Consider the following 10,134-nt stretch of genomic DNA (forward strand, 5'->3'; position numbering starts at 1 on the left):
AGGAGGAGTCACGTGAAACTAGGCACCACAAGAACAAGGGCGGCAGAGACCAACGCGAAGACAGATCTAGCCGCGAAGACAGATCTAGCCGCAAAGATAGATCTAGCCGTGAAGACAGGCCCCGCCATGATAACATCCAACCGCGAAGATAGATACAATCGCGAAGACCACTACCATAAAGGCCGAAGAGAAAAGGGGGGCCGAAGGGAAAAAAACACCATTTTGCTATTTCCATGGGAAGGACCAAGGTCATTGGACCAATGAATGCCCAAACGCAATTGAAACGAAGGCAGAGCTCGAACGCAAAAATGCGTAATCAGCAAAACCAGTAAATTACACTTCGCAACCACCGCATCCAGTTCCTCTTCCACAAACCACCTGGACCCCAACACCAAATTGGCCAGTATCATACCTAGTTTACAACTACAACCCATCATACACACCTCCAATGTCATTGCCTTCGCAACAATCCATGCCACCACCTTCGCACCAGTCGATGCCGATGCTACCCGCTCCGCAGTACGCCAACACATGGTCAAGGAGCTCCACCCCTCTGCCCCCACCACCGAAGATCGAGCCAGGACAGATACTGGAAAGAGCAGGCGACGGACCATCCGGCAGCATGGTTAACATCATCAATGCCATCTCCGAAGGATCCAATGAACCGGTTCATGAGATGAAGAGGCAACGCAAAGAATACTTCAGAACTGTCTCTCATGTGAGCGAAGGCAAATGTTTCCGAACTCCGTGGTCGCATGTCCCAATAACCTTCACACAGGCGGATCTTCGGCTACAACACTACCCCCACAATGATCCCCTTGTCACCAGAGCCAACATTGGCAAGAATTCAATACACTTTGTTGGGAACGACATGGGAAGGATATTGGTTGACAATGGCAGCTCCGCAGACATTCTGGTATGGTAGTGCTTCGTCAAGATGGGGTTCACAGAGCAATCTCTGAAAAAATCACAATACCCTCTCATTGGCTTCAGAGGCAAGAGAATCGAGGCCCTCGGCAAGATAGAGCTCAACGTCACATTCGGCGAATGGGTCACGCAAAGAACCGAAGCAATAACCTTTGATGTAGTGGACATCAACTATCCATACAATGCCATCGTCGGCCGCAACACCCTGGTGAAGTTTGCAGCTGTAATCCATCAGTCGTATCTATGCATGAAGATACCTTCGGCAGGGGGAGTCGTGACCGTCTACGGCAATCAAGAAGAAGCGCGCAGGTGCGAAGATAACGCGTATAGCACCAACAAAACTGTGCATACCATTGAGGCTACCGAAGAGGACACAAGAACATTTGTTTCCAAAGACTTGTGAAGAGACCATAAAAACAAAGGGGTCTCACCAGCAGAACATACAAAGAAGGTACCATTATGCGAAGATGTGCCTGATCGTCTGGTGATCATCGGCAAGGACCTCGAGGAGCATGAAGAAGTCAGACTCATACAGTTTCTGAGGAACAATCATGACGTCTTCGCATGGTCTTCGTCCGACCTGCGAGGAGTCAGTCGAGAAGTCGTTGAGCATACGCTTACAGTCAACCCGAAGGCAAAACCGATCAAGCAGGGGCAGAGGTCAATGTCCGAAGAGAGGAAGAAAGCAGCATAGGGTGAGGTGCAGAAATTGCTAGACGCAGGTGTCATTCGCGAGGTGCAATACCCAGAGTGGTTGGCAAATGTGGTCATGGTACCGATGAAGAATGGGAAATGGAGAATGTGCATCGACTTCACCAACCTCAATAAGGCTTGTCCGAAGGATGAATACCCTTTGCCTCGCATCGACACATTGGTCGATGCGGCGGCCGGCTCAGAAATGCTGAGCATGCTGGATTGTTTCTCTAGTTATCACCAGATTTTCATGAATAAGGGGGACGAAGAGAAAACTAGTTTCACCACTCCCTTCGGGACATACTGTTACAACAGAATGCCAGAAGGCCTCCGTAACGCAGGCCGTACATTTAACAGAATGATCAAGAACGTCCTCGGTGACTAGCTAGACAGAAACATCTCCGCATATGTGGATGACGTGGTCGTTCGGAGCAAGAAAAAAGATCACATACAAGATCTTCGTGAAACATTTGCAAACTTTTGCCGGCACGGGCTAAAGCTAAACCCTGAAAAATGTGTCTTCGGTGTTCGAAGAGGCAAGCTATTGGGTTGTATGATCATAGAAAGGGGTATAGAGGCGAACCCTGAGAAGATCGAGGCAATCAGGCGGATGAAGCCACCAATCACAAAGAAAGGAGTTCAAAAATTGACAGGTCGATTGGCTTCGCTGAGCAGATTCATCTCCTGGTCGGCAGAAAAGTCTCTCCGATTCTTCAAAGCACTGAAAGGAGCTAGAAACATGCAATGGGGCGAAGAGCAAGCGAAGGCGTTTGAAGCCTTGAAAACATTTATAGAAAACCTGGCAGTCATGACCAGCCCTTCTGAGAAGGCAGAGCTCTTGCTGTACATCGCCTCTTTGGGTGCCGCGGTCAGTGCAGCTCTCGTCGAAGAGAGATTAATCGAAGGCGAACTTAAGCAAGTCCCCATCTATTTAGTCTCCGAAGCCCTGAGTGGTTCAAAACTACTTTACTCCTAAATGGAAAAAATGGATTACACAGTAGTCATGGCTTCGCGCAAACTTCGCTACTACTTCCAGAGTCACAAGATAAAAGTTCCAACTTCGTTCCCTCTTTGGGATATGTTTGAAAACAAGGAGGCCTCCGGCAAAATAGGCAAATGGGCTACAAAACTAAGAGCATACAATTGACTTCGTCCCTAGAACAGCAATCAAGTCCTAGGTCTTGGCAGAGTTCATTGCAGACTGGACTCCAGTGGTGCCTTCGCAAGAGACACCAAAGTTAGAATCAATATGGCTGCTTGAATGTGATGGGGCATACCAGAGAGATGGGGCAGGGGCTTCGGCAATCCTCACTGCCCCATCAGGCACACAATTGAAATATGCAACGAGGCTAGACTTCAAAGGGTGAACAAACAATGTTGCAGAATACGAAGGCCTGCTACTAGGTCTTCGCAAGGCAAGAGCACTGGGAGCGCAAAGGCTGTCCATCAGATCCGACTCGGAGCTAATCACCGGACACATCAATAAAACCAATAGAGCACTAAAGCCGGAGCTGTCAAAGTGTCTGGCAGCCGTTCGAGGCATAGAGAGGTTTTTCCTCGGATTCAGCATACGGAGCTTCCCAAGATCGCAAAACAAGCAAGCCGATATATTGGCGAAGGCCGCAGCTCAATATGATCCTCTGCCACTAGATGTGTTCATTGAAACATTGAAGCAAAGCTCTGTCAACTGCGCCGAAGAGCCTGTAAAATTCATCAACGCCATAACCAGCGAAGACTGGAGGGCAACCATAATGGCCTATCTGCGAGGGCATTTCGTCCCTGAAGATGACAAGGAAGAAAAGAGAATGGCTCTCCGTGCTCGCAACTACAAAATCATCAACAAAAACCTATATCGAGGGGGTGTCTGCGCGCCCCTCCTGAAGTGCATCTCTTGTGAAGAAGGCCGACAGTTGCTCGAAGAGATTCACGCGGGCATGTGCTCTTCGCACATTGCAACAAGGGCATTAGTAGGCAAAGCTTTTCGCGAAGGTTTCTATTGGCCTTCGGTGGTTGCAGACGCGCACGAAGTGGTCCAAAAATGCTCAAATTGCCAAAGGCATGCACCATACAGCAAATTTCCACCAGACGAAGTGCAGTTATTGCCTCCGGTGTGGCCCCTCGCTCGATGGGGCATCGACATTGCAGGGCCTTTGCCCACAGCGCCAGGAAACTACAAGTATGCTGCAGTCGCAGTAGAATATTTCTCGAAGTGGGTCGAAGCCAAGGCTCTATGAGATATCATAGCCGGAGCCTTGCAGAAGTTCTTCTAGCAAAACATTGTGTGCCGCTTCAGCATACCAAAAGAAGTCACCGTAGACAACGGCAAGCAATTTGATTGCACCACATTCAGAGACTTCACCATGCAGCTTGGGACGAAGCTATGTTTCGCTTCGGTCTATCACCCGCAATCGAACGGCGCGGTGGAAAGGGCCAACGGCATTATCTTCGCAGGCATAAAGAAGAATATCACCGATTTGCCGAAGGGGAAGTGGATAGATGAGTTATCAAGGGTAATTTGGTCACACAATACGACAGAGTCAAGGACAACGAAGTTTACTCCATTCAAGCTCTTGTATGGCGAAGAAATTGTCACGCCCGAAGAAATCAAGCTCAAATCATGGAGGACGTCCGAAGGGACGAACAATATAGAGGAAGACATAAAGCCTTCAATCGACACAATCGAGGCAGCAAAGATGCAAGCAGCAATCAACCTCAGCAAATACCAAGAAGAGACTCGAAGATGGAAGAACAAGAAGGTGAAGCCCAGGGAGATTGAAGAAGGAGATCTTGTGCTTCGCAGAATCCCGAAGGCCAAACAGAAAGGGAAGATGCATAGCAAGTGGGATGGACCATTCATTGTCGCCTCCATGGTGAGACCAGAAGCCTGCAGACTTCGCACACTGGAAGGTGTCGAAGACCCATACTCATGGAATAAACATATGCTGCAAAAGTACTATGTGTAGGAACAATGTAAGAGCCCACGGAGAAAAATAACCGAAGGGACTCAACTGTTTAGTATTTATTTCCGCAATTTTTTTTAATTTTATTTTTTGTTTGCGAGAAATTCGCACAATGTATCGAAGGGACCGTACTCTTTTCCTCACAGGGGAAGCCATCGCACATTCACTCTGAACGTCGGTGGTGTGAGGTTTTTAATGAGGTGGAACCATGTGTAACCCCTTGTGAAATATAAGCAAGGTCCCCGAAAAGAAAAACCTCAGGAACAGGAATATGGTGAAAGCACTGAAGCGTCTATCCCTCTTCAGCCAAGCGAAGAGGGGAGTCATCAGCGCATAAAACAAGCGATGAAGCTTGAAAGAAGTAAGCACGAGACGCAATCCCGGATAGGGGCTTCGCACCCCTTAGCTTTACTTCCAACTAAATAGCAAAGTCCTTATGAGCGAAAAGCCTAAGGCAGAGAAGTCCTTGCGAGCCAAGAGCCCAAGGCAGAAATTCGAAGACATAAAAGTCCTTATAAGCGAAAAGCCTAAGGCAGAGAAGTCCTTGCGAGCCAAGAGCCCAAGGCAGAAATTCGAAGACATAAAAGTCCTTATGAGCGAAAAGCCTAAGGCTGAGAAGTCCTTGCGAGCCAAGAGCCCAAGGCAAAAATTTGAAGACATAAAAGTCCTTACTGAGCGAAAGGGCTAAGGCAGAAAAGTCCTTGCGAGCGAAGAGCCCAAGGCAGAAAGTCGAAGACTAAAAATCTTCATGAGCGAAGATCCCAGGGCAGGAAAGTCGATGAGCAAAGAACCAATGTCGAAATCTCGCGTAAAAATTCATCTACCCCCTGCAAGTCGAGCAAAGGGCAGGAAAGTTATGCTTTTAACTTAACATGAGTTAGCATAAATTTCTCAAAATTCATTTGACCAGTACTGCATGTCAACTTCTTATTACAGACAGAGTATACTCTAAACAAGAACATACCCAAAAATAATGATCAGATACGGTCTAGTTTACTCAGAACAAAAATGGTAAAACTAGCCATGAAAAAGCTAAGCATGATTTTTAACTAGAGCAGAACTCAGTAAATGCAGTTCAAAATTTTTAGGAAGGATCAAAGAACCAAAAAGAGACTTCATAAATAAATATAGATTTTTCTGAGCATAACCACTATATATGATGAATTAAGTTGATTAAACAAGCATAAAACATGGTATATAGCAAAAGAACTCTAATAAATCTGAAATTTATGTATTAACAGGTTTTTAGTTTCACATGCATGTAGTAGAAATTCCAGAGCAAGTTCAAGTATATATTATCCAGTATTAAATCGAGAAATCCAACAACAGATTAGAGAATCTTGATTGTTCCAACATGATAACTGTTTTGGTTGGATGTCATCTTTTTACTGTGATCTTAATATTCCATTAGTGATAACATATTCAAAAATCAAGGTCATTTGTTGAGTGGAACTTCCTAAACATGCATAGTTTGATTTTTTTATTCTTTTTCCTAGATTAAATTTGGTAGAGTTTCTGCAGATTTGACTGTTACAAAACTTGTAGATCTTATTACAAGGATTTCAGATCCATTGAGTTTACATTTTTACGATTTTTTTGTGATTTGTTTTGCATTTTAGAAGTTCACTATCATACACTGGAATTCTTGCAAACACACCCTTGAACGAAAAAAAAAATTACAACCGGGCCCTTCGCCGGCCTTCTCCGCCGTGGCATCTTGCCGGTGGTGTTCTGCTAGGCAGGGCTTACCGGGGCTGCCACGGGGAGGCGTGTGGGAGAGTAGAGATCGAGGAACACCTACCCATGTTGCCGTTCGGGTGGAAGAAGGTCGGAGGTGAGCTTGCCGGCGCTAATGGCGGAGAGGATGTTCGGGTCGCCGGCGTTGTAGGCGAAGAAGGGCTCGGGGTGGAGGAACGTTGCGCGCACGAGCACCGCGAGTGCGTGAGGATGCTCCTGGGGTAGCTGCCGTGCTCGGTCTCCCTCTGGGCTGGCCGGTCCGCGGTGAGCCCGAGCTCGCCGGCGGCGGCGCAGAAGGGGAACGGCGTCGGGAAAGGGTTTGGCTTCGATTCCATGCGCGTGGAGCTCAACTGGAAGGTGGAGAAGCTTCTGGGGTGGTTGGATGGAGCAATGTAGGGCTGTGGTGGCCGGTCCGCGCGAGCTAGATCTCGCCGGCCATGGCGGACGGCGGGAGGAGGAAGAAGGAGGAGAAGTCGCGCGACGGCGGGGCTCTGGGGGTACTTATAGTCCAGAGAGCACCTGGGCGAGTGGAGTGGTGTCTGGGGAAGGCTGATTCGGTCCGGGGTGGCTCGACGGCGGGCTGGCGGAGCGAGCGGTCGGCGCTACGCATGGCAGGGCGTCGTGTCGGCTCGGGAGAGAGCCTGGGACGCGTGTGAGCATGGGGAGGTGCCAAGGGGCGGCCAGGTGGCGCTAGAGGGTTTCCCCGGGTCCATTTGGCCACGGGCGCGCCGTGGACGAGGTCCATCGGTGGTGTACGGCGGGCGGCGGCGAAACAGAGCACCGGGAGGAGAGAGAGATGGAGGTGAGGGCCTTTCTGTGATTTCTGAAAATCCAGGGACCTCTCGGTAATATAAAAATATCTCCTATTTAGAGGGCTCAAATGAAAAAGTGTTGAATACCAATTTTGCATAACTTTTCAATATCTACAAATTTTGTGTTATGAAAATTTTCATTTGAAACTCACATTTTGAACTATTTGTAAATTTTCAAACTTGCACAAAAGGGCTTTGGTTTTATTCTGTTTTTGATTGATTTTTGGCTGAAGTTCAATTGAGCACATGTCAATTGAAGTACCTCTCATGAGCCAACTAAAATTTTGTGCACATTTTTGAATTGAAATTTGAGTAGCTTTTCACTCCTTTTTCTTTATCCTTTAATTTCTTTTGTATACTTTGACTTTTATTTGACCCCTTCTCTTTGAATCAATTCCCACATTTTTCTTTTAAGTTCAAATAAGGTACAGTGATTGTCTTTAAGTGTACTGACACCTGAGGTGTCACAGCCTACCCCCCTTAAAAGAATCTCGCCTCGAGATTGGATGATTGAATTTAGGTAGGGAAAGTGATATACCTACGGTGGAGCTAAGAAAACCCGAATAATGTCGATTAAGATAATCTTCTGTCTCCCAGGTGGCTTCTTCTTCAGTGTGATGGGACCACTGAACTTTATACATTCTTACCACCTTTCGACGAGTACCTCTCTCTTTTTGATCCAGAATTCTGAGTGGATATTCGGTATAAGAGAGATCGGGCTCCACTAAAATTTCTTGTTGATCGATTATTTCAGTAGGAACTCGAACACATTTCTTGAGTTGGGATATGTGGAAAACATTATGGATGACGGCGAGTCGTGAAGGAAGTCGCAAACGATAAGCCACGAGTCCACATTCTTCAATGATTTCATATGGCCCGACATAGCGAGGTGCTAGCTTACCCTTGACTCCGAAACGTTGAACGCCTCGAGTTGGTGATACTCGTAAATAAACATGGTCACCAACCATGAACTTCAAAGGATCCCTTCTTTTATCAAAATAACTCTTTTGCCAAGACTGTGCTGCTCGGAGATTTGCTTGTACTATTTTTACCTTTTCTTCAGCCTCGACCACTAATTCGGGTCCAAATATTTGACGTTCTCCAGTCTGGGACCAACTCAAAGGAGTTCGACACCGTCGACCATACAAGGCCTCGAATGGTGCCATCTTCAGACTGGCTTGATAGCTGTTGTTATAAGAAAACTCAGCCAAGGATAAACATTTGTCCCAGTTCTTGTCATAATGGATGACACATGCTCGAAGCATATCCTCGAGAATTTGATTTACCCTTTCGGTATGTCCATCAGTCTGTGGATGGTAAGCTGAGCTTCGAATTAATTTAGTTCCGAGAGCCTCTTGGAGCTGCTCCCAAAACCTTGCCACAAACTGAGGACCATGATCTGAGATAATCGTTTTGGGTATACCGTGTAGACAGACAATCCGATCCATATAGATTTCAGCATATTTCTTGGCTCGATATTTAGTATGCACTGGAATAAAATGAGCGGTCTTTGTGAGCCTATCGACAATAACCCAAATGGAATCATGATGTTGAGAGGTATTTGGTAAGCCCACGATGAAATCCATACTGATATCTTCCCACTTCCAAGATGGAATTGGCAGAGGTTGGAGAGTTCTGGCAACTTTCAAGTGACTAGCTTTCACTCTCTGACATGTGTCACACTCTGCAATATATTTGGCAATCTCTCTCTTCATACGAGTCCACCAGAAATTCTGTCGGAGATCTTGGTACATCTTTGTGCTACCCGGATGAATGGAAAATTTAGAGAGATGTGCTTCGTCCAGGATTTGTTTCCGCAGCTCATGATTTTTGGGAACGACTAGGCGATCCTCGAACCACAAAATTCCTTTATGGTCCACTCGGAAACACTTGTATTTATTTTCACCTTCTACTACTTTCTGCTTGATGATACCAACACTTTTGTCATGTAATTGTGCCATGATGGTTTTGTCATAAAGTGTCGGTTCCACCGAAATATGATTCAAAGAACCCCGAGGAATGATTTCCAATTTCAGCTTTTGCATTTCAGCACACAATGTGTCATTATATGACTCCACTGAAAGGCAGTTGCAATGAACCTTACGACTGAGCGCATCGGCTACGACATTGGCTTTGCCCGGATGATAATGAACTTCCAGGTCATAATCTTTGATTAATTCCAGCCATCTTTGTTGCCTCATATTCAGCTCACTTTGGGTGAAAATGTATTTGAGACTCTTATGGTCGGTATAGATATTTCAATGAGTGCCCATAAGATAATGTCTCCAAATCTTGAGAGCATGAATAACTGCGGCCAGTTCAAGATCATGAGTGGGATAATTTAGCTCGTGTGGCCGAAGAGTTCGGGAAGCATATGCTATAACCCGATTTTCATGCATTAGAACACAACCAAGACCAGTACCTGAAGCATCACAATAAACATCGTAGGGTTTATTGTTGTCCGGTTGAGCCAAGACTGGTGTTGTGGTAAGATGTGCTCTCAATGTATGGAATGCTTCATCGCACTTCGCATCCCATTTAAACTTGACATCCTTTCTCAGTAGTTCTGTCATGGGTTTTGCAATTCTAGAGAAGTCCGGAATAAATCTACGGTAATATCCCGCCAAGCCGAGAAAACTGCGAATCTGATGAACTGAAGCAGGAGGTTTCCAGTCCATCACTCCTTGGACTTTGCTGGGATCAACTGAGATGCCTTCACTAGATATAGTGTGACCCAGAAATTTGACTATATCCAGCCAGAATTCACACTTGGAGAATTTTGCGTACAGTTTATGATCTCTGAGACGTTGAAGAACAATGCGCAGATGTTGTTCATGTTCTGCCTCATTCTTGGAATAGATCAGAATGTCGTCAATAAAAACCATGACAAACTTGTCAAGTTTCGGCATGAATACAGAATTCATGAGGTACATGAAATAAGCTGGCGCATTGGTGAGACCGAAAGACATAACCAAATATTCATAGAGACCATACCGGGTTGAGAA

The sequence above is a fragment of the Panicum virgatum genome, chromosome 8N (genome assembly GCF_016808335.1).
Source record: "Panicum virgatum strain AP13 chromosome 8N, P.virgatum_v5, whole genome shotgun sequence".
Taxonomy (NCBI): Eukaryota; Viridiplantae; Streptophyta; class Magnoliopsida; order Poales; family Poaceae; genus Panicum; species Panicum virgatum.